Source organism: Glycine max, chromosome 18, assembly GCF_000004515.6.
Source record: "Glycine max cultivar Williams 82 chromosome 18, Glycine_max_v4.0, whole genome shotgun sequence".
In the NCBI taxonomy this organism is placed as follows: Eukaryota; Viridiplantae; Streptophyta; class Magnoliopsida; order Fabales; family Fabaceae; genus Glycine; species Glycine max.
The window spans coordinates 33745871-33772157 of NC_038254.2; positions in this window are offsets into that span (position 1 = coordinate 33745871).

Genomic DNA, 26287 nt, shown 5'->3' on the forward strand with positions numbered 1-26287 from the left:
TTTGATGGCATGCAACCTTTGCTTGACCGCTTCGAGGTACTTGGCACCCATTGTTGCACAATACGTAAAGTTCCATGTCGTGCCAGAAGTTAAAAGAGAGCATTGTTGCACGATCCGTGAAGTTTCGTAACATACCGGAAATCAAAAGGAAGCATTGTTACGCAATCCGTGAGGTTCCGTAACATTCTGAAAGCCAAAAAAGGGATGATTACGTAATCCGTGAGGTTCCGTAACATTACGGAAAGAAAAAAAGTATCGTTACGGAATTCATAAATTTCCGTAATGTTACGAAAAAAAGAATCAGCAAAAAAAGGCAGGGGTGTATTTAGTAAATAGGGGGGTGCAAATAGCAACCAGGCCCACTTGGGCCTTCCAGGATGTTCCTCCAGAAGGCGGTGCCTTCTGGAGGAAGCAACCTAGCTCGCCTGGGCGAGCTGGGTGGCAAGCTCCTCCCTCATTTTCCTATAAATAGGGGGAGGAGGGAAGAAGAAAAACGTTCAGCCCTCCTGGTATTTGAGGATCACTTGAAATTAGTGAAAAAAATCGTTTCCGTGAAGAAAATCCACGCCGAGGCGCTTGCGTAACGCCTCCGAAACGTTTCCGTGGGTGATTCCGTGAAGATTTTCTGCCATCTTTCGTTCGTTCTTCGTCGTTCTTCGATCTTGAACCGGTAAGTTCCCGAAATCGAACTTTTTAAGTCATTCTATGTACCCTTGGTGGTCCCCATTTGTTTCGCGTACTTTTATTTTCATTTCATTTACTTTCCGTACCCCCTTTTGACGTGCTTTAGTCATTTATTTAAGTTATTTTCTCGCCTAATCAAAAAATAAAATAAATTTCCACCGATCATTTGAATTGTAATATCCGTTAGTTTCTGTTAAAATAAAATCCGACCGTTCGGTCATGCCGTAACCACGTTGGAAACCAAAAAAGAGGTAAAATAATAATATAATAATAAAAAATTATCTTTTACTAAAATAAAACAAAAAAATCAATCGGACGTTTCTCTTTGGGATTTTTCTTTCGTAAATTGAATTGACTAATGACAAAAGTGAAACTAAGGTTAAAATCAACTCACAAAATCAAACTTTGTCCGCAAAAATCACTGAAAAAATGTTTTAAGGTCCAACGCCTCAGCTTTTCTCACCAAGTAAAAATGGATCATTTTATGGTCCAACGCCTTAAATGACCACCTTCCAAGTAAAAAAGAATCACTTGATTCGCCCCTTTTGAAAGAACTGCGTAGGTCTAATTTCCTCTTCGATGGAGGGTACGTAGGAGCAAGAGCCCCACTTTTGTCGACCTCAAAAATAAAAAAGAAACAAAAGTTTGGATACATAATTTCACACAATTCTAATCTAAGGTTGTTGTCCTTTGGGACAAACGTGAGAGGTGCTAATACCTTCCTCGAACGTAAAGATAACTCCCGAATCTGGAATATTCTTCATGACCGGTTTCCTTTGGTTTTTCTAACGTTTTCCTTTCAATAAACATTGGTGGTGACTCCGCGCATTTTCCTCCTTTGGAAGACGCACCCCTGAGCCTCGCCTCGCTCGCCCGCAAAAGGGGAGGTTGCGACAGTTGGCGACTCCACTGGGGATTATTTTGTGAGTTAGGCCTATTTTAGGAAAGTGTGAAATTATGAAACTTTGTGTGTGCGTTTTTTCTTGAACTGTGTAAAAATAATAAATGTTGTCTTTTCCACATTTTTACACTGCATTCTAAGCACCCACAGGTTTGAGTAAAAAGGGGCCCTATACCCGGGTTCATGGAAATCTAAGGAGTGGAGGTGAAACTATGGTCATGCTAGGTCTCTGACTTGCTTGATAATAGTGAAACCTCGTCTAGAGCTTTCTCTCTTTATAATGTGTTGTCGCTAGTATTCCATACCGCCGCAATATTATTATCTTGAGTGATGATACCTCTAGAAAACAACCATGTGAGATATGGATCGTTGGGAGTAGTTATTAGAGACCCCTAGATATTATCCTATAGGTCCCCAAATAGGGGCATGGAGCAAGCACGCTCTGTACCATTTGTTCTCATGCATTCTTCTGTGAATAGCACATAAATTATAATTTTGCTGTATAACTAGTGATATCTTGTCTCTTTAAGAGTAACGCGTCACTTTTTAATGCGTACGTTGGGGCGCCGCAATGCCTAGAGCGTAGTATTAAAAAGATGGATCTTTTTCAGTCTCGTATATGTAAATTACCACTTGTTTTTCTTCTTTTCGTTTCATGCATGTGCATTGCATCATTCATATTAGAGCCTTGATTCACCCCTTTTTAGGTAAATGATGGGAACAAATTAAATCGGAAAAAGATTCTATCAAGTGAAGATTAAGGGCCTAGATGTCACCAGCCTTAAGGAGTTAGGGCAGCTGATGGGTCAACTCCAGCGGCAAGCTTTTCGCAAAGCTTACGGTAAAATCTGGGACCTAGCCATGGTAGAAGTCTCCACAGAGGCCATTGCCTCCCTCGCCCAGTATTATGATCAGCCGTTGAAATGCTTTACCTTTGGGGACTTCCGGCTGTCACCCATGGTGGAAGAATTTGAAGAGATCCTAGGAAGTCCTCTAGGGGGAAGAAGACCATACCTCTTCTCAGGGTTCTATCCCTCATAAGCTAGAATTTCAAAGATAGTCCAAATTTCGGCGCAGGAATTAGACCATGGAAAGCAAGTCAGAAATGGGGTGGTTGGAATACCGAGAAAATGTTTGGAGGCAAAAGCAAGAACCTTGGCAAGTAGAGGCGAATGGGCCCAGTTCATAGACATTCTCGCACTGTTGATCTTCGGAGGAGTCCTCTTTCCAAATGTGGATGGGTTGGTGGATCTAGCAGCGATCGACGCTTTTCTCGCCTATCATGACCACAAGGAAAGCCCGGTTGTCTCTATGTTAGCCAACCTATATGACACCTTCGACCGAAGATGTGAGAAGAGCAGTACGAAGATTGTTTGCTGTACTCCATCTCTTTATGTATGGTTGGTTTCGTACCTTTTTCGCCAAGAGGTAAGGCATGCTTGCCCGCTAGAAAGCCATTGTTCATGCATAGAGAAAGGAGGGGCAAATTGGGACCGACTCTTAGCAAACAAAGAAGGAGCGTCTGTCAACTGGTTCCCTCGATGGAAAGAAGGAAGAACCGGTGTTCTTATTTCGTGCAGAGGATTTCCGAATGTTCCCTTGATGGGGACAAGGGGTAGCATCAGTTACAATCCCGTTCTTGCTATAAGGCAACTTGGCTACCCTATGAGAGGGGAACCGCAAGAGGAAGAGCTCGCGCCTGTCATTTCACAAGGTTTCAATAAGACCAACAGGGAGACACTTCAGAAGATCTGCAAGGCATGGGAGGTGGTGGAAAAGAAGGACAAAGAACTGAGGGGCAGTAACAATGGGCCCATCGGTGGCTACCGAAGGTGGTTGAAAGCCCACGTGCAAGGTTCGGATTGGCTCCCGAGTTTGAGAAGCCACGGAGCAAAGCATGCTAGCTATAATAGGGAAGTACAAAGAAGAGTTAAACCAGTCTTTGACCCATGAGCAAAAGCTAGTAGAGGACTTCGCACAAGCATACGCCGGGAAGGAAGCAAGAGGGAGGGTGATTGATGCATTGCATCAAGAAGCGACCATGTGGATGGATAGGTTCGCCTTGACCTTAAATGGAAGTCAAGACCTCCCGCGACTACTAGCCAAAGCAAGGGCCATGGCCGAAGTGTGTTCAGCCCGAGAGGAAATTCACGGGCTAATCAATTACTGTCAACACATGATAGATTTAATGGCCCATATAATTAGAAACCGTTAGGTTCTGTTGTAACACTTTTGTAAAATCTTGGCTAGATGAAAGCTTTTGTTCCCTTTTATAAAAAGAGAAGTTCTAAAACTCATCACATTGTCTAAAAAGGCCTTGAGGTGGATTTAAGTGCTCTGATCATTCATTAGCATATTCATGATTTGGTGGCATGCTCACCACTATTTGTTTCTTTAGGGAACTCACCATAACTAAAAAAGCGCAAAGGCACCCCTATAACACCCGATCCAAAAGTAAGATGGATAACGAAGAGGGAGTGCAAGAACAGATGAAGGCCGACATGTCGGCCTTAAAAGATTAGATGGCTTCTATCACGGAAGCCATGCTAAAAATTCAAAAATCAATAGAAGAGAATGCTACGACAGTCGCTTCCAATACAGCTAGGGAAGCGGAACCGGTGCTACAGCCCGCAATGAACTTGGGCTGGGACAGAAGCGTGACGGGTTTCAATCGGAGGTATAGTCTTCAAGCCTACCCTTATGGTTTACCTCCAGACTTCACTCCCCGTACCGCTCCAGACGATTTGAGCCAAGCCCCTACCTTCGAGGGGCAACTCCCTCCTCATGCTGACTATCCTCTGCATGAAGATGATGAAGGAGATGCCCATTTAGGCCCTCTACTTCCCCCAAAAGAACCGGCCCCCCATGAGTTGCCCCAACCAAACATAATCCTCCATGCCCCGTCTCAATCCGCACCCGTTAAGGAACTCGTTCCCATTTCAAAAGACAAGGGAAAGATCGATCTGCTTGAAGAGAGGTTGAGAGCGGTGGAAGGCCTTGGCAACTATCCTTTCTCGAATTTAGCCGATCTGTGTCTGGTACCTGACATCGTCATTCCTCCCAAGTTTAAAGTACCAGACTTTGACAAATACAAAGGGACGACATGTCCAAAGAGTCATCTTTGGATGTATTGCCGAAGGATGGGGGCATGTTCCATGGATGAGAAGCTGTTGATGCATTTCTTTCAAGATAGCTTAGCCGGAGCAGTAGTGGCGTGGTACACAAATCTGGAAGCCTCTCAGGTTCGGTCGTGGAAAGACTTGGCAACTGCTTTCATTAGGCAGTACCAATATAACACGGATATGGCTCCCGATCGGAACCAACTTCAGAGCATGAGCAAACGGGAACATGAGTCCATCAAGGAATATGCTCAAAGGTGGAGAGACCTAGCAGCCCAAGTCATCCCACCTATGACTGAGAGGGAAATGATCAGGATTATGGTAGATACGCTGCCTACGTTCTACTACGACAAGCTGATAGGATATATGCCGGCCAACTTTGCAGACCTCGTCTTCGCCGGAGAAAGAATCGAGTCCGGACTGAGGAAAGGCAAGTTTGAATACGCCTCCAACGCTTGCCCCAACAGCAATAGAAGAGCCCCAGTGGTGGGCACACGGAAAAAGAAAGGGGATACCCACGCGGTCACCACCGCCCCAACATGGATGAAAATGCCCCAAAATGCTCAAAACTCATACCAACACAACCACCCGAACTTTTCGATCCGAGCCGGAAGTTCCCTCCCAACTCAAGTAGAAGGGCCTGCCACAACAGAAAAAATGCCTACACAACACGCGGCTCCAGCCACACCCCGACCAGCCAATAATACGACTCCTGGCATGAGCTATAACAATCCATGACGCCCCCCGAGAGACGAATTCTCTCCTATTCCCATGGCGTATTCCGAGTTATGGCCCTCATTATTGGAAAACCATTTGGTGGTGGCCATACCCGGGAAGGTCTTCCAGTCACCATACCCCAAGAAGGAAGGTCTCCAAGGAAAGGCGGTGACCTTGGAAGAGGCTCATGAGTTCCTTCATCTCATCCAACAAAGTGAGTTTAAAGTAGTTGAGCAATTGAATAAAACTCCAGCAAGGATCTCTTTGCTCGAACTGCTCATAAACTCCGAGCCTCATCGTGCACTATTGGTAAAGGTCCTCAACGAAGCCCACGTAGAACACGAGATCTCAGTCGAGGGTTTTGAAGGTATTGTTAATCATATAACTACCAATAACTATATCGCATTTCCGAAAGAAGAGATTCCAGTTGAGGGGAGAGGGCACAACAAAGCTCTACATGTGTCCGTCAGATGCATGGACCATGTCGTCGCTAAGGTACTCATCGATAATGGTTCAAGTTTAAATGTGATGCCAAAGGCCACCTTGGAGAAACTTCCTTTTAATGCGTCTCGTCTAAAACCGAGTTCGATGGTAGTACGAGCTTTCGACGGTAGTCGGCGGGAGGTGATGGGGGAAATTGACATCCCCATTCAGATAGGCCCCCACACTTGCAATGTGGTTTTCCAAGTGATGGACATAAATCTCGCCTACAGCTGCCTTTTGGGGAGGCCATGGATTCACGCGCTAGGAGTGGTCCCTTCGACGCTTCACTAGAAATTGAAATTCGCGGTTGGTGGACTCTTGGTGATAGTGTCGGGCGAAGAGGATATGTTGGTAAGCTGCCCCTCCTCAGCACCATATGTAGAGGCAGCAGAGGAATCCTTGGAAACAACTTTCCAATCCTTCGAGATGGTAAGTTGTGCCTCCGTGGAAACAAGTCCATTGTTACCTTGTCTCTCTAATGCGGCCCTGATGGTGGCGCGGGTAATGCTCAGGCACGGTTATGAGCCCGGAATGGGTCTGGGCAAGGACAGCCACAGGAATGCCGATGTGGTTGACATTAGGGGTAACCCATACAAATATGGATTGGGGTATGAACCCAGGAAACCTAGAAGAAGGAATGCACCATCAAGACTCCGGGCAGATAGGGCATGGCCCGGTCATGTTAGCCAGTGTTTCACAAGTGTCGGGATAATGTTCGAGGAAGAGGTGGCGGCAATAGGAGAAGAGGCTCCAACAGATCCGCCGTGTTTCGTGCGACCGTGCGTTCCCAATTTCCAAGTGGGGAGCTGGCACGTGATGAGCCAGTCGGAAGTCTATACCGCTGATTCAATGTAATTGGAGGCTATAGATTCCTTTCTCTTTTGTTTTGTGAAACCTACCTTATTAAATAACAAAGATATCTTGTTTCATCTGTTCTTGCGATTCCACCTTTTCTCACATCATTTTGCATGTTTTTGTTTTTTGTCTTGAATGGTATAGATGTGAGGATTGATCCTTTGAGGATCCTAAAAACGAGGGTTTGATAATCAATTTTGACCGAGAAGTAAGTCAAACAATAAACAAAGAAGAGGAAGAGGACGTCCTTTTACCAAGGTTGGAGAGATTGATTGCTCAGGAAGAACGCGAAATGAAGCCTCACCAAGAGGAAACCGAACTGATAGACTTAGAGGCCAGAGAGGGAAAGAAAGAAGTGAAAGTATGAACCGGTATGACCACACCTATCCGCCAAGGTTTGGTAACCCTTCTTGAAGAATATCAAGACATCTTCACATGGTCGTACCAAGACATGCCAGGTCTGGACCTCGACATTGTGCAGCATAGGTTGCCATTGAATCCTGGGTCTTCCCCGGTTAAGCAAAAATTACGAAGGATGAGACCCGAAATGTCTTTGAAAATTAAAGAAGAAGTGAGAAAGCAATTCGATACGGGTTTCTTGGCTGTGGCTCGATACCCGGAGTAGGTAGCCAACATTGTCCCGGTCCCAAAAAAAAAGATGGCAAAGTGCGAATGTGCATAGACTATCGGGATTTAAACCAAGCTAGTCCTAAAGACAATTTTCCCTTACCACTTTCGTCACCCTATGGGGGATGTTCTGCTACAAAGTGATGGCCTTCGGGCTAAAAAATGTTGGGGCAACCTATCAACGTGCCATGGTAGCTTTATTCCACGACATGATGCATAAAGAGATAGAAGTCTATGTAGATGACATGATTGCCAAATCTCGAACAGAGCACGAACACCTCGTCAATCTGCGTAAGCTGTTTGGAAGGCTGCGGAAATACCAACTGAAACTAAACCCCGCCAAGTCCACCTTCGGCGTAAAGTCGGGAAAGTTGTTGGGTTTTATTGTGAGCCAGAAAGGGATAGAGATAGATCCCGAGAATGTGAAGGCCATTCTTGAAATTCCAGAGCCACGAACGGAGAAACAGGTTCGAGGTTTCCTGGGCAAGTTGAATTACATCGCGAGATTTATCTCGCAACTCACCCCTACCTGCGAGCCCATCTTCAAACTAATGTGTAAAAACCAAGCAGTTCTGTGGAATAGCGATTGCCAAGAGGCCATCGAAAAAATCAAACAGAGCCTCGCAAATCCCCTGGTGCTCATGCCACCTGTAACAGGAAGACCTATTTTCGTGTAGATAACTGTGTTAGACGAGTCTATGGGGTGCGTGCTGGGTCAGCACGATGACTCTGGGAAGAAGGAACAAGTCATTTACTATTTAAGCAAGAAGTTTACCGCATGTGAGATGAATTACTCAATGTTGGAAAGGACGTGCTGCGCCTTGGTATGGGCATCACATCGTCTTAGGCAGTACATGCTCAGTCATACCACTTGGCTTATTTCCAAAATGGATCCCGTGAAATACATCTTTGAGAAACTGGCCCTCACGGGACAAATCGCTAGGTGGCAGGTACTACTATCTGAATTCGATATTGTGTATGTCACCCAAAAGGCGATAAAGGGAAGCGCCTTGGCAGATTACTTGGCCCAACAACCCCTCCAAGATTATCGACCGATGCACCCTGAGTTCCCGGATGAAGACATCATGGCCCTATTCGAAGAGAAGCGGACGCACGAGGATATAGACAAATGGATTGTTTGTTTCGATGGGGCATCTAATGCTTTGGGCCATGGAGTAGGGGCAGTCCTTGTATCCCCAGATGATCAATGTATCCCTTTCACGGCCAGGCTGGGTTTCGATTGTACCAACAATATGGCCGAATATGAAGCGTGCACCCTTGGGATTCAAGCTGCCATTGATTTTGACGTAAAGCTACTCAAAGTGTATGGAGACTCGGCTTTGGTAATACGTCAGTTGAGAGGAGAATGGGAAACTAGGGATCAAAAATTGATACTCTATCAAACTTATATCTTGAAGTTAGCCGAATTCTTTGATGACATTTCTTTCCACCACATACCTCGTGAAGAGAACCAAATGGCCGATGCATTAGCCACCTTGGTATCCATGTTTTAACTTGCCCCACACGGGGATCTGCCGTACATTGAATTCAGATCTCGGGGCAAGCTGACACATTGTTGTGCAATAAAGGAAGAGCGAGATGGGAAACCGTGGTATTTCGACATCAAACAGTATGTCGAGAACAAAGAATATCCACCAGGGATTTCTGACAATGACAAAAGAACGTTAAGGAGATTGGCTACTGGTTTCTTTGTGAGTGGTACCATCCTATACAAAAAAACCATCACATGACCCTCCTGCGATGCGTAGATGCCAAAGAGGCGAACTACATGATTGAGGAAGTCCATGAGGGTTCATTTGGGACACATGCCAATGGGCATGCTATGGCCAGGAAGATCCTTAGAGCAGGTTATTACTGGCTCACTATGGAAAGCGATTGTTGCACCCATGTAAGGAGATGCCATAAATGTCAAGCGTTCACAGACAATTTCAATGTTCTGTCACATCCTCTGAATGTCATGTTTGCCCCTTGGCCTTTTTCCATGTGGGAGATAGTTGTCGTAGGGGCCATCGAACCCAAGGCTTCAAACGGTCATCGCTTCATTCTCGTGCCGATAGATTATTTCACCAAATGGGTCGAAGCGGCTTCCTATACCAATGTCACCAGGAGTGTGGTGGTCAGATTCATAAAGAGGGAACTGATTTGTCGATACGGACTCCCTAGGAAAATCATTACTGACAATGGCACCAATCTGAATAACAAAATGATGCAGGAAATGTGCGAGGATTTCAAAATCCAACATCATAACTCCACCCCCTACCGGCCATTATTCAGAAGATGACAGTGTCGTACAAAGATTGGCATGAGATGTTGCCTTTTGCCCTGCATGGATATCGAACCTCGGTACGAACTTCTACTGGGGAAATGCTGTACTCCTTGGTTTATGGGATGGAAGCGGTACTCCCATTTGAGGTAGAGGTCCCTTCCCAGAGGATACTAGCGGAATCGGGCCTAGAAGAATCAGAGTGGGCTCAAACACGCTACAACCAACTCAACCTTATTGAAGGTAAGCGTTTGATGGCCATGAGCCATGGGCGCCTGTATCAACAAAGGATAAAGAACGCGTTCGACAAGAAGGTGCGCCCGCGCAAGTTCAACGAGGGGGACCCTGTGCTGAAAAAGATATCCCACGCTGTTAAAGATAATCGAGGGAAGTGGGCCTCGAACTACGAAGGGCCTTTCATTGTGAAAAGGGCTTTTTCTGGAGGGGCTCTGGTGCTCACCAACATGGATGGCGAGGAGCTACCCTCACCCGTGAACTCCGATGTTGTCAAGCGATACTACGCTTAAGATCTGGGGCAATTGAGGAAATCACTGCATGTTCTTTTATTTTTGTGTGTTCTTCTTGGTTTCCCCCAGGGATTCCTGTCCGCTGTAATTTTCTCGTCACAGTTCTTTAAAAAAGGAGAACATAGGTTTGAGGCTTCAATCCTCACTTTGGTTTTAAACCATGTGCAGTTTGTGATAACCTGAGCCCTTTCGCTCAGTTCATGGGGTGCCCCAAGCGCTTAATTAAAACTGAACCTAACTAGCTTTCACTAAGAAGATTGTTGCATTTGAAAACACTTATGCATACGCATACGCATGCATATTTTGTGATAACAGGGGCAGAATCGTCTTAGGCAGTGGTCAGATGTCGGGACGAAGCTAAAGGCAGAAACCAATCAAGGTAAAACGGTAACACGGCCACAGTTTGCCGCGCAATGTCGTTTCCTACTTTCAGGTACTTAGGGACGGATGCAAGTAGAGGCTAGGGTCACAACCGATAGATCGTCGTCCCTTGCCCAGCTCTGGACAAATGGAAAGCGCCGCTGCAAGGCAACCCAGTATCCTTTAAATTCCCAGTAATTATTACTGTTGTGTCTTTAAAGTAAATATTGGATGCCTAATATACCCTGAGGGGGTTCGAGTAAGCAAACGCCGACCCATAGAAAGCCTTACTTATTTCCTCCAAAAAAATAATGCAGGTTAGCTCGCCTGGGCGAGCAACCCCTGCACGAAATGGTTTAAAAAGGGGGAGGGGGAAGGTTTCTGCACCAAAAACTCTCCCCCCTCATTCAAAAAAAGCAAAAGCTCACGGATTCACGAGTTTTGCAGCCCTTGGGTCACCATTTTTCGTGTTTTTTATTCCATTTTGCTCTATTATTCATCTCCAACAAGTAAGTACCTCATTCTTGGGCTCTCTAGCTTTCCATTGATGTATTTTGGTGCTCTAAGTTGCATGTATTTGCTCAAAAACGTGGGGGATTTATCCTTGGATTGTAGCTTGTTTTTGATGAATTAAGGGGTTTTAGGGGATGGCCCTAGGCCTATGGTGCATTCTGAGATAATGGGGCATGCCACATTGCTTGAACATGCGCCCACCAAGTGTTCGGTGAAATGCCTCAATGGCATTTGCGCATGATTTTGTGAAACTTAGCTTGTGAAACAAATTGTGCACATATGGCTTCCATTGTGAGTGTGTGGGCAGTTTTGTTGAAGCTAGACTAAAGTGCCAAAAGCATGACTTACGCCTAGGAATCTAAGTTTTTGGTTTTGAATGTAAAAAATGCATGAATATTAGAATGTGTTTGAGAAGTTTTTGACTAGAATTTGAATTTGCTACCTCATGAGGGATACCTTGCACCTAGGTAGCATGAAAAATACTTTTTAATAGTATGTATATATGTGAATATATAGCATGAAATACTTTGCAAAGTGTGTGAATATATAGCATGAAAATGCATTGCAAAATGTGTGAATATATAGCATGGAAATGTATTGCAAAGTGTGAATATATAGCATGAAGATGCCTTACAAAGTGTGTGAATATATAGCATGAAAATGCCTTACAAAGTGTGTGGATATATAGCAAAAAATGCCTTTCAAAATTTGTATATGTTGGATAGGTAGCGTAAAAATGCCTTTCAAAATATGTATATTTGTGAGTAGGTAGCACAAGGAGCCTTTCAAAAAATGTGCATATATGTGGGATGTAGCATGAAAAGGCTTGTCAAAAACATACATGGATGTGTGTCGTAAAATGCCTTTCACCAAATTTTTTATGTGTGCGTGTGTAAATGCATGTATATAGATATGTGTCATAAAATAGCACATGCCCCAATGTGATTATTTTGTGAAGCGCAGGTTGACACTCGCGCCATATAAGTGTTGTTTGGCTCTTGTCCGTAATGATTGGTATTCTTCTTGTAAACTAACTTTCCAAATGTTTGTCCTCGTAGGAAATGGCTCGAAAAAAGCTTTCCGCGAAGAGATCTAGGAGGGACGTCGCGGTTGAAGGGACCAGTGCCGCCCCCGAGTTTGATAGCCACCGTTTCAGGAGCGCCGAGCACCAGCAGCGCTTCGAGGCCATCAAAGGATGGTCGTTCCACCGAGAGAGACGCGTCCAGCTCAGGGACGATGAGTACACCGATTTTTAGGAAGAGATAGCTCGCCAACATTGGACGTCGCTGGTAACTCCCATGGCTAAGTTTGACCCAAATATAGTCCTGGAGTTTTATGCTAATGCTTGGCCCACAGAGGAGGGACTGTGGGACATGCGGTCATGGGTGAGGGGTCAGTGGATTCCCTTTGACGCAGATGCCCTCAGCCAGTTCCTGGTTGACCCGCTAGTGTTAGAGGAAGGCCAGGAGTGCGAGTTTAGTCAGAGGAGGAACAGGGCCGATGGGTTCGACGAAGAGACCATTGCTAAGCTCTTATGCATACCGGGTCAGGATTTCACTCTGACCGCTGCAGGGAGGCGGGTGCGGATTATGCGCACCAGCATGACCACCTTGACCCAGATGTGGATGAGATTGCTGCTCAGCAATGTCTTGCCTTGTGATCATAACTCCGACCTTCCTCTATCGAAGTGTCATCTGGTGTATGCCATCCTGACACAGATGAGCGTCCATGTGGCTCAGTTGATTGCTAACGCCATCTATTTATTTGTAGGTATGCCACCCACCAGGCACCCTCTAGACCCAGATAAGTCTAACAGGGCCCTAGGGTTTCTAGCATTGATCACGGGCCTCTGCCAGTCATTCGGGGTTCCTGTCACACCTAGTAAGGTGATCCGACCGCCGATCACCCGGGCCTTCATTGAGAAGTATTGTACGCCTAGGCAGGCGCAGGGTGATGCACCACAGGCCGCAGACGCACCGCCACCACCTCATCAGGCTGATCCTGCTGGGTCATTAGGCATGGAGCGGTATCTACAACGCTTGGTTCGCCAGCAGGCGGCCAACCACAGGGGGCAGGTGCAGATACATGAGTGTCTCTACCAGCTCAGCCTCAGTCAGCAGGGTCAGGGTTTCGTTCCTTTTGTGTGCCCTACTCCAGATTAGTTTAGGGCTGAGGTCACATGGCCTGGAGATTGGCCTAAGGCCCAGGCAGGGGAGGCGCCTGCAGAGGCTCCCAGCGATGCATAGGAGGCCCGCATGGATGAGGAGATGACGGATTTGCTCGGTTTCTTGGGAGGGAGCGGAGCCACATGACCATGAGATCCCCAAATTCATATTCTTTTTATGCTTCATCCTTTATCATTTACATGTTATTTTATTTCTATGACTTGAGGGACTAACGTTTGTTTTTTTTGTTTTGATTGTCATTTGTTTTGTACATACATTTTGTTTGGACTGTTGCGTTAGTGCTTACTTCATTATTGTCGATAATGTTTGTTGAAATTCTGGAACCGTGTAGAGTTTTCATTTAGGAACATCGTCCTAAAATAAAACAAACAAACATCATGATAACACCAAGAATAGAAAAGAAAGAGGTGTTGTGAACAAAATGCCATATCTGTATATAGAGAAAAGAAAAGAGTTTTTTGTATATAAAAAGTGTATGAAAGGATTTTGTGTGTATAAATAATGTGTGGAAAGAAATTCTTGTGTGTGATCAATGAGTGTATATAAAGAAAATTTTTGTATAAACAACGAGTGTATGTTGAAAAAGGAAGAAGAAATCTTTGAAAAGGAATAGAGGTTTTATATAGACCATGTTGATATAAAGAGAAAGAGTTTTTAATGCGTGTGTATACAGAAAAAGTTTTTCGTGTATAGGAATGTAGGTGTACAGAGAAAAAGCTTTTCTCATAGATAGCGATGGATGTATAGTTTTTGCAAACTTGCATAAGAAAAAATGAAACAAAAAGAAAAGAGAAAGAAAGACCTCGAAGGTTGGCATGTTATGGTCATAAGGAAGCACAAATCATTCGTAGAGAGCAAACATATCTTTTGGAAACAAGAAATTGATGCTAAGAGTTTATTTTCCAAAATAACCAAGATAAGAATGGATGGATTCGTTGAACCAATGAAAGAACATAATTTGGAAATGTTAGGTCTACTTGCGTAAATCCCAAGCCTTAGTATCATAATGCCATAAATTGGATGCTTGAGTACCAACCTAGCTGTATGCATGACTAATTTTGTGCGTTGTTTCCAAATCATCATTGTTACGTGCGCCTCGTGGAAATAATAGGGGAGTTTAACCTGAAACCGACACCCTGACACATGAATTTGTTTTGCCCTAAATATCATAATCGTGCACACATGGTGAAAAGATCATGTTGAGACACAACCTTAAGCTACCTTGAACCTTGGCCCATGAAGAGAATCCTCATTCTTCCCCCCAAAGAAGAGGACAGTAGAATCTCCTCAAGGGAGAGCAAATAACGAATGCTAAAACTCGAATTCCAAATCAAAGATCAAAAAAAGAGGAGAGAAAGAAATGGAAAGGAAGAGATGAAAAGAAAGAAATGAAAAGGAAGAAATGAAAAGAAAGAAAAGAAAAGGAAAAGAAGGATTCCTGATCGAAGATCGGAAGAAAGTAAAAAGGAAAAGAACGGAGGAAAACAAATTAATTCCCAATCAATAAAGGAAACCAGGAAAGAGAACAGAAGATCTTCGGACCAGATGAATTTTCAGCGAGGTAAATGACCGCCGGCAAAGGGAAAACCCATTTTTGAAGTGGTTCTTCCTTTGGGATTTCCATTCAAGGTCGCTCCCGACTAGCGATGTCCCGCCCCACATAAACAAAGAGGAAAAGACCGAAACACCCAGCTTCCTCTCCAAAAACACCACCCTTGAGAAAATCCTATTGATCCGTGATCGCGCGTGTAATCTTTTGGTTCGATAGGAAATCATGTGCAAAATAAAGTCATGGTGCAGCTATGGTTTGGAATTAGGGTAAAACACTTACCTGTGTGAGTTTTATACACCATGAGTGATTTTATTCCCAGTTTTAGTTTGACACTACGTTTCCCCTGAATGTTCATTTAAAAGCTAAATGTTGACATCCTACCCTTCATTCTCGGTTACAAGGAAAATATTTTTGCATAAGCATATTGTTTCTCTAAAAATATGGTGCTCTCGTGAATGATTTATTTTTCCTTGCTAAAGCATGTTCGCCTTTTAGGTGAAAGAACTCGGTGGACCATTCAGTCCTAAAATCAAATCTTATTCGGAGCCCCATGAATTGATTGCCATTCATGCATCCTCCACCATCGAGTCCGGAGCCCGATGAATTGATTTCCATTCATGCATCCTCCACCATCGAGTCTGGAGCCCGACAAATTGATTGCCTAGCGCTATTCGTGCATCCTCCACCATTAAATCTTGTTCGAAGCCCTATGAATTGATTGTCATTCATGCATCCTCCACCATCGAGTCCGGAGCCCCACGAATTGATTGCCTAGCACTGTTCGTGCATCCTCCACCATCAAATCTTGTTCGGAGCCCCATGAATTGATTGTCATTCATGCATCCTCCACCATCGAGTCCGGAGCCCCACGAATTGATTGCCTAGCACTGTTCGTGCATCCTCCACCATCAAATCTTGTTCGGAGCCCCAAGAATTGATTACCATTCATGCATCCTCCGCCATCGATTCTGGAGCCCCACGAATTGATTGCCTAGCGCTGTTCGTGCATCCTCCACCATCAAATCTTGTTCGGAGCCCCATGAATTGATTGCCATTCATGCATCCTCCACCATCAAGTCCGGAGCCCCACGAATTGATTGCCTAGCATTGTCCGTGCATCCTCCACCATCTTATTCGGAGCCTCGTGAATTGATTGCCTAGCGCTGTTCATGCGTCCTCCGTTATCAAGTACGGAGCCTCCGGTGAGGGGAAAATACGGTTTTTTTGTTATTTTCCCAATCGGTTCCTTCACCAAACATGTGTATACGTATATATATTATGTTATTTTTGTTTGTTTGTTTGTTTTGTTTTGTGTTGTGCAGAGAAAGAAGAAGGATAGACGGGAGTCATCATAGATTAATTACGGAAAGGGCTAAGACGGACGAAATCAGTGTTTTATCTTTGCTTTCCTCCTATCTCCGATAAAAGGTAAGTAAAGAGGGGCAACTGTCATACCCTAATTTCATCCGGGGACCATTGTTTGATGGCATGCAACCTTTGCTTGACCACTTCGAGGTACTTGGCACCCATTGTTGCACAATACGTAAAGTTCCATGACGTGCCAGAAGTCAAAAGAGAGCATTGTTGCACGATCTGTGAAGTTCCATAACATGCCAGAAATCAAAAGGAAGCATTGTTATGCAATCCGTGAGGTTCCGTAACATTCCGAAAGCCAAAAAAGGGATGATTACGTAATCTGTGAGGTTCCGTAACATTACAGAAGGAAAACAAGTATCGTTACGGAATTCGTAAATTTCCGTAACGTTACGGAAAAAGAATCAACAAAAAAAGGCAGGGATGTATTTAGAAAATAGAGGGGTGCAAATAGCAACCAGACCCACTTGAGCCTTCCAAGATGTTCCTCCAGAAGGCACCTCGCTCGCCTGGGCGAGCTGGGTGGCAAGCTCCTCCCTCATTTTCCTACAAATAGGGGGAGGAGGGAAGAAGAAAAACCTTCAGTCCTCCTGGTATTTGAGGATCACTTGAAATTAGTGGAAAAAAAAAAGTTTCCATGAAGAAAATCCACGCCGAGGCACTTCCGTAACACGTCTGAAACGTTTCCGTGGGTGATTCCGTGAAGATTTTCCGCCATCTTTCGTTTGTTCTTCAGTCTTCAACCGGTAAGTTCCCGAAATCGAACTTTTTAAGTCATTCTATGTACCCTTGGTGGTCCCCACTTGTTTCGCGTACTTTTATTTTCATTTCATTTACTTTCCGTACCCCCTTTTGACGTGCTTTAGTCATTTATTTAAGTCATTTTCTCGCCTAATCAAAAAATAAAATAAATTTCCACCGATCATTTGAATTGTAATATCCATTAATTTCTGTTAAAATGAAATCCGACCGTTCGGTCATGCCGTAACCACGTTGGAAACCAAAAAAGAGGTAAAATAATAATATAATAATCAAAAATTATCTTTTAGTAAAATAAAACAATAAAATCAATCGGACGTTTCTCTTTGGGATTTTTCTTTCTTAAATTGAATTGACTAATAACAAAAGTGAAACTAAGGCTAAAATCAACTCACAAAATCAAGCTTTGTCCACAAAAATCACTGAAAAAATGTTTTAAGGTCCAACGCCTCAGCTTTTCTCACCAAGTAAAAATGGATTATTTTAAGGTCCAACGCCTTAAATGACCACCTTCCAAGTAAAAAAGAATCACTTGATTTGCCCCTCTTGAAAGAACTACGTAGGTCTGATTTCCTCTTCGATGGAGGGTATGTAGGACCAAGAGCCCCGCTTTTGTCGACCTCGAAAATAAAAAAGAAACAAAAGTTTGGATACATAATTTCACACAATTCTGATCTAAGGCTGTTGTCCTTTGGGACAAACGTGAGAGGTGCTAATACCTTCCTCAAACGTAAAGATAACTCCCGAATCTGGAATATTCTTCATGACCGGTTTCCTTTGGTTTTTCTAACGTTTTCCTTTCAATAAGCATTGGTGGCGACTCCGCGCATTTTCCTCCTTTGGAAGACGCACCCGTGAGCCTCGCCTTGCTCGCCCGCAAAAGGGTAGGTTGCGACAATTTTCATAATCAAATTAATGGAACTTTCACTTAAAATTGAAATGTCACATTTTATAGTTAGTGATATCGTAGCGACGAGACGGGTCATTACACACTCATCTCAAGTTTTATTATAGCTGAACTTGTAATTTTGATGTACTCTTTTTCTTACTCTAACATTTTTTCCTAGTGTGTTTGGATGGGGGAATTTAATATTTTAAGAAATTTTAAATTTTATGAATTTCAAATACTTCAATTGAAATTCTTTTATTTTCTATATTTTGTGTTTAGATAAAAAAAATAAGTTATGAATTTTCAACATGTTAAGGATTTCGGGAACTTTAAGGTAGAAGAAATGATGAAAGTTAATAAGGGAATACACAAAGGTTTTAGAAGATTATTTTATAAAAAAATAATTTCAATTTCTCACCTTTTAGAAGGAAATTGAAATTCCACATTTTTAGTTGTTTAAAATTCCAAAAATTTAAATTCTTCAAAAAAATATCCAAACAATGAATTCTAGATTACAAAAATTCAAATTCTCAGATAAATTATTTTCCTCAGTTAAAATTCTCTATCCAAACATACTCTTAGAGATTTTTTTGTTAGAGAGATTTTAATGGGGCACACCTGCTTTCCACATTAATAAAAGTATTCCTTCCATCATGGGTTATTAGCTTTATAGATCCGAGTAGAACTAAGTTCCTCCAACTAAAGACCAAATTCGAAGGATACATAAGACCAAATGAATATTTTGCTTGCTAACATTAGATTGACAACCGCAGTAGGTCAAAATAGACTACAGATAACTTAGAAGTTATGCTAAAAGACCAAAAATTTAAGTTACACAGCTAAAATTAGACTAAATATAAATGAATTCAATTGGCTAAAGATAGACCAAAATGAACTAAGTTACTCGACTAAAATCATGGTTGGAAACAGACCAACGAAACTAAGTTATTCAACTTAAGATATAAAGAAACCATTCAGAAACAAAACTCATATGAAGTTAAAAGTTGACGCCAAATGTAAAAATAAAACAATTCAATATCAAATTAAGTGATTATTTGCGGAGTAATTCCTCAAAGATTGGAGAATGAAAATTGAATACAAAACATATTATAAATATTCAAAAGGGGGCCCTATTTAATGGGTCGGGCCCTAAGCCTTTACAAAATAAAAGAAAAAACAAGTTAAGTCAAATCAAGCACTTCCTTTGCAGGCATATCAACTTCGTTGAGTTACTCCCCTTGACAAGTGACGTCCTAGTCAACATTGAAAAGGGAAGTGTCAACATTTTTGGAAAAGTACTTGACCTGAGGGAAAGCCTTGTTAAACCTGGCTTCATGGGTCTTTAGGATCTCGACTTCGGCTTCACCAAAATAAATCTTCAATTTTTCTGCAACCTTCTCAACATTCACCTTGAAAAGAGGGAATTCCTTGTTAAGGAGCTCAATCTCTTCTTGGAGAACCTAATCTGATTCCTCAACAATAGCAAGTTTGGTCTTTTGCGCCTCATCTTGGGATTCGATCTCTTATAACTTATTCTCAACATGCACAAGAGATTCACAAGATTCCTTAGCCAACCTTAATAGCGTCTTATTAGCACGGGCGGCTTCAACGAAAGCCTATTCAGCCTTGGCACAATTAGTCTATGCCTTCTGAGATTTAGTGTCCGCCCTCTCAAACTCTTCATCCCAGAATTCAATGATTCCCCAAGACCTTGCAATAAAACGAGCAATGGAATCCATTGATGATGAGGACCAATCTCCCTCACCATGTCTCTATCAAGCTGACTAAGCATGAATGCTTGAATGAAAGCCTTTGGGTTAAAATCTGTCCCCCACAGAGAAGAAACTCCTTTTATAGATAAGAAGGAAGATGACTCTCTATGAAGAAAGGAATAGTAACCGGTATCAGCGTCAACCTCTACCTCTTTAACGGACCTCCACCTGAAGGCCAGGTCGTCTCGGATGGTAACGCCAGCTGCAATAGGAGGAGGAGGAGAAGGGACCCATTCATGTTGAGGATTCTCTTTTTGCTTCCCTTTGTCTTTCTCCACCCGGGCTTTCTCGGCCTTGGCCTTTTCAACCTTCTTGGCTTAAGCCTTCCTAAAGGAGCGACAGTCAAATTTTCCCATTATCATTGAGAAAAAGAAAGGCTGGTTAGCAAAAGTGAAGAAAAATAATAATAAAGGGGCCAAATCAAAAAGTCCGCATCCGGAGTCTTGGAGAAAGGGAAGGTCCACCAAAGTTTTGCAATGATGACCTTAGGAAGATTGTGAAGAACGACCATGTCCTCCTGATCAGAATCAGACATGTAATTGATATGCTTTTTTATGATCTCTGTAGGTGATGAAGTCCAATAAAAGGAAAACCTTGGAACCCTTTGTCGAGTAAAATAAATATGGGGGGATTCGGGTCTAGGGCGTACACAAAATGAGTCTCACACAAAAAGGCCTGCGTGAAAATGCATTCACTTTCCCTACAAGACTCAACAAACATCACATCTAAGTGATCAACGTGACATAACTTGACTGACTTGAGAAACTCGACAATATACTCATAGGTTAGAAAATGATTTTCATAGGACCCAACTTCCTCGTGAACCCAGAAGTAACTCGAAAGAGCAATGGGAAATACTCCTTAGTTGCACTAGGCTTTCTAAGAGGAGGATGAAGGATAAATGGTTGATGTAGAATCACTTGAATGGTCGTAGCCTCTGTGTCGCAACGTGCCCTTTTGCGGGCGAGCGAAGGCGAGGCTCACGGGTGCGCTTTCCAAAGGAGGAAAGGTGCGCGGAGTCGCCACCAACGTTTATTTGTGGAAAACGTCAGGAAAACCGAAGGAAACCGGTCAAAATGAAAATTCTAAGTTCGGGAGTTGTATTTACGTTTGAGGAAGGTATTAGCACCTCTCACGTTTGTCTCAAAGGACAACAGCCTATCTTTTTAGAATTGTGGAAATTGCGTTACCTTAACATTTATTTCTTTTTGTTTTTTGAGGTCGACAAAAGCGGGGCTTTTGCTCCTACGTACCCTCCATCGAAGAGGAAATCAGACCTACGTAGTTCTTTCTTAAGCGTGAATCAAGTGATTCTTTTTACTTGAAAGGTGATCATTTTAAGGCGTTGGACCTTAAAAATGATCCATTTTACTTGGTAAGAAATTGAAATGATAAACTTTCAAAACCCTATTTTTGTGGACGAGCTTGACTAGGCGAGTTGATTTTAGCCTTAGTTTCACTTTAGTTATTAGTCAATTCAATTAAGAATGAGAAATCCCAAAGAGAAAATGTCCGATTGATTTTTTCGCTTTATTCTACTAAAAGGTATTTTTTTTATTATTATATTATTATTTTACCTCTTTTTTGATTTTCAACGTGGTTACGGCACGACCGAACGGTCGGAATTCATTTTAACCAAATTTAACGGATGATACAATTTAAACGATCGGTGGAAATTTATTTTACTTTTAGATTAGGCGAGAAATGACTTAAATAAATTACTTAAGCACGTCAAAAGGGGGTATAGAAAGCGAATGAAAACGAGAATAAAAATACATGAAACAAAATGTGGACCACCACGGGTACATAGAATGAATTGAAAAGCTCGGTTTGGAAACTTACCCGTTGAAGAACGAAGAAAACGAAGAACGAACGATGAATGTTGAAGAACGGTCGAGAATCTTCGCGTAATTACTCATGGAAACGTTACGGAAACATTACGGAAGCGCCTCGGCTTGGCTTTTCTTCACGGAAATAATTTTCCTCAGTAATTTCGAGAGAAGGAGAAGTGCCAAGAAGGCTGAACCCTTTTCTTCTTCACTCCTCCCCCTATTTATAGCAAAATAGGGGAGGAGCTTGCCACCCAGGCGAGCAAGGTTGCTTCCTCCATAAGCAACAGCCTTCTGGAGGAAGGATCTGGAAGGCCCAAGTGGGCCAGATTGCTATTTGTACCCCCATTTTTACTAAATGCACCCCCCTTCTATTTTTTTGGTAATTCTTTTTTCCGAAACTTTACGAATTTCGTAACGATACTTATTTTCCTTCCGCAAGGTTACGAATCCTTACGGATTATGTATTTACTCTTTTTTAGCTTTTGAAGAAGTTACGGAAACTCACGGATTGCGAAAAAACACATCTTTTCGATTTCCGCCACATTATGGAATTTCACGGACCGCGCAAGCCTGCTTCCTTTTGATTTTCGGCACGTCTCGGAACTTCACATATTGTGCAACAAAGGGTGCCAAGTATCTTGAAGCGGCCAATCAAAGGTTGTATATTATCAAATAGCAATCCCCGGACGAAATTAGGGTATGACAGTTGCCCCTCTTTACTTACCTCTCATCGGAGATAAGAGGAAAGCAAAGATAAGACACTGATTTCGTCCGTCCTGCCCTTTTCCGTGATGACGACTCTCGTCTCTACTCCTTCTTCTTTTCTGCACAACACAAAACAAAATACAAACAACAACAAGAACAACAAACTATACATATACACATTAAGGAAAGGAAACAATCGGGAACATAACAAAGATTACATTTCCCAGTCAAGAGGATCCGCCCTTGACGATGAAAAACTCTGGAGAATGGAGGATTGCACTAGAGGGTCCTCACTAGTCAATCATGAAGCATAGCTCCAAACTCTTGGGTGGAGGACGCATGAACGAAAACGCAATTCATGGGCTCCGAAAAAGATTGAGAATGGAGAATTGCACTAAGCAATAACTACGCATGGCTCCAAACTCGAAGGTGGAGGACACATGAACGAAAACGCAATTCATGGGCTCCGAAAAATATTGAGAATGGAGAATTGCACTAAGCAATCACTACGCATGGCTCCAAACTCGAAGGTGGAGGACACATGAACGAAAACGCAATTCATGGGCTCCGAAAAAGATTGAGAATGGAGAATTGCACTAAGCAATAACTACGCATGGCTCCAAACTCGAAGGTGGAGGACACATGAATGAAAACGCAATTCATGGGCTCCGAAAAATATTGAGAATGGAGAATTGCACTAAGCAATCACTACGCATGGCTCCAAACTCGAAGGTGGAGGACACATGAACAAAAACGCAATTCATGGGCTCCGAAAAATATTGAGAATGGAGAATTGCACTAAGCAATCACTATGCATGGCTCCAAACTCGAAAGTGGAGGACACATGAAGGAAAACGCAATTCATGGGCTCCGAAAAAGATTGAGAATGGAGAATTGCACTAAGCAATCACTACGCATGGCTCCAAACTCGAAGGTGGAGGACACATGAACGAAAACGCAATTCATGGGCTCCGAAAAAGATTGAGAATGGAGAAATGCACTAAGCAATCACTACGCATGGCTCCAAACTCGAAGGTGGAGGACACATGAACAAAAACGCAATTCATGGGCTCCAAAAAAGATTGAGAATGGAGAATTGCACTAAGCAATCACTACGCATGGCTCCAAACTCGAAGGTGGAGGACACATGAACGAAAACGCAATTCATGGGCCCCGAAAAAGATTAAGAATGGAGAATTGCACTAAGCAATCACTACGCATGGCTCCAAACTCGAAGGTGGAGGACACATGAACGAAAACGCAATTCATGGGCTCCGAAAAAGATTGGCAGGACCGAACGGTCCACCGGGTTTTTCCACCGAAAAGGAAAGCATGATTTTTGCAAAGAAAAATAAATCATTCGCGAGAGCACCACATCTTAGAGAAACAACATACTTGTGCCAAGGGTAATCTTCCTTGTAACCGATAATGCAGGGCAGGATGTCAACTTTTAGCTTTCAAATGAACATGCAGGGGAAACATCGGGCTAAGCTGAAAATAAATCACTCATAGTGTATAAAACTCACAAGGCAAGTGTTTTATCCTATTCCCAAACCATAACTGCACCATGACTCTATTTTGCACGCGACTTCCTATCGAATCAAAGATCAAACGTACGATCACGGACCAATAGGATTTTCTCGAGGTTAGTGTTTTCGGAGAGGAAGCTGGGTGTTTCGGTCTTTTCCTCTTTGTTCATGATGGGTGGGATATTGCCAGTCGAGAATGATTTTGAGTGGCAATCTGGCTTGAAGAATTCCTGTCCTCTTTCTTTCATTGATCGAGAATTGCTTCTTTTCCCTTTTTACTTCCTTTCGATCTTTGATCGGGAATCCTTCTTTCATTTCTTCTGTTCTTTTCTTTATTTTCATCTCTCTCCTTTTTTTCTTTTTTCTTTCTTTCCATTTCTTCCTTTTCTTTCTTTTCATTTTTCCTTTCCCATCCCTTTCTTTGGGAAATCGGGTTTTAGCATTTTATTCACTCTCCCTTGAGGAGATTCCGCTGTCCTTTGCTTCGGGGGAAAGAATGAGGATTCCCTTTTTTACAGGCCAAGGTTCAAAAAGGTCTGAGGTTGTGTTTCAATGGGGTCTTTTATCGTGGGAACCCCAATCTTGATATCTGGGGCGAGACAAATTTGGGTGTCAAGGTGTTGGTTTTGGGCCGAACTTCCATATTATTCCATAAGGCATGCTTGACAATGATGATTTGAAAACAACGTGCAAAATTAGTCATGGCTACAGCCAGGTGGGCACTCAAGCATCCTGTTTATGGCATTGTGATACTACGGTTGGGAATTTACACAGACAGACCCAATGTTTCCAAGTTATGTTCTTTCATCAGTTCAATGAATTCATCCATCCTTATCTCGGTTCATTCCGGAAAATAAACTCTTAGCATCAGTCCCTTGTTTCCAGAAGATACGTTTGCTCTTTACGAATGATTTATACTTCTTAACTATAACATGTCGACCTTCGCGGTCTTTCTTTCTTTTTACTTTTTGTTTTATTTTTTATATATATTTACTAAAATTATACATCTGTGGTCCTTTATGAGGAAAACCTTTCTTTGTACATCTATATTTTTATACATGACAAACTTTTTCTGTACACGCATTAGAACTCTTCTCTTTACGTCACACGGTCTATATACAAACCTTATTTACATTCAAAGATTTTTCATTTTTCCCAACACACACTTATAGTTCACACAAAAGTTTCTTCATATACACTCGTTGCTCATACACACAAGAATTCCTTTCCACGCATCATTTACACACAAAAACCTTCTATACACATTTTCCTTTTACATACATGTATAAATAAAAACCTTTTTTCTTTTTTTTATGAACATGACTTTTATTCACAACACTTCTTTCTTTTTATTAGGATTTTTGGTTCATTTTATTTTTAGGACGACGTTCCTAAATGAAAAACTCTACACGGTTCCGGAATTTCAACAAACACTATTGACAACAATGCAACAAGTACCGACGTAACAACTCAAACGATATGTATGTACAAAACAAAAGTCAAAACATGAAACAAACGTTAGTCCTTTAGTCAAACAAAAATAAGATGATATGTAACAGAAAAAAAGTTAATTGAAACAAAAAAGAAATATGGATCAAGGGATCTCCCAATCATGTGGCTCCGCTCCCTCCTAAGAAATCAAGTAAATCGGCCATCTCCTCGTCATCGCGGGCCTCATCTGCCTCGTCGGGAGCCTCTGCTGGTGCCTCAGAAGGTGCCTCTCCTGCCCGGGCCTCAGGCCAATCTCCAGGCCATGCGACCTCTGCCCTGAACTGGCCCAGAGTAGGGCACGGAAAGGAAGTAAAACCCTGGCTCTGCAGGCTGAGGCTCATCTAGTAAAGACAATCATGGGTCTGTACATGCGCCCGGTGGTTGGCCGCCTGCTGGCGAACCAAATGCCGCAAATACTGCTCCGTATCAAACGATCCAACTGGGCCGTCTGCAGCCTGCGGAGCATCCCCCTGGGCCTGTCTCTGTGTGCAATACTTCTCAATAAAAGCCCGGGTGATGGGTGGCCGAATCACCTTGCTAGGTGCGACGGGGACTCCGAACGACTGGTAGAGTCCTGTGATCAAGGCGGGAAATCCCAGGGCCCTGTTGGACTTATCTGGGTCCAGAGGGTGCCTGGTAGGCGCCATACCTGCAAATATATAGATGGCATCAGCGATTAACTGAGCCACATGAATGCTCATCCGTGTCAGGATGGCGTACACCAGCTGACACTTCGGCAGGGGGAGGTCGGAATTATGATCGCTGGACTGGATGTTGCTGAGCAGCAAAGTCATCCAGATCTGAGTCAGGGTGGTCATGTTGGTGCGCATGATCCGCACTCGTCTTCCAGCCGCAGTCCGGGCAAAATCCTGCCCCGGTATACATAGCAACTGGGTGATGGCCTCCTCATCGAACCCATCAGACCGGTTCCTCCTCTGGCCATACTCGCACTCCTGACCCTCTTCCAGCACTAAAGGATATCCCAGGAGCTGGCCGATAGCATCTGCATCAAACGGGATCCATTGACCCCTCACCCAGGACCTCATATCTCGCACGCCCTCCTCTGTAGGCCAAGCATTGGCATAAAATTCGAGGACTATGTCTGGATCGAACTTGGCCATGGGGGTA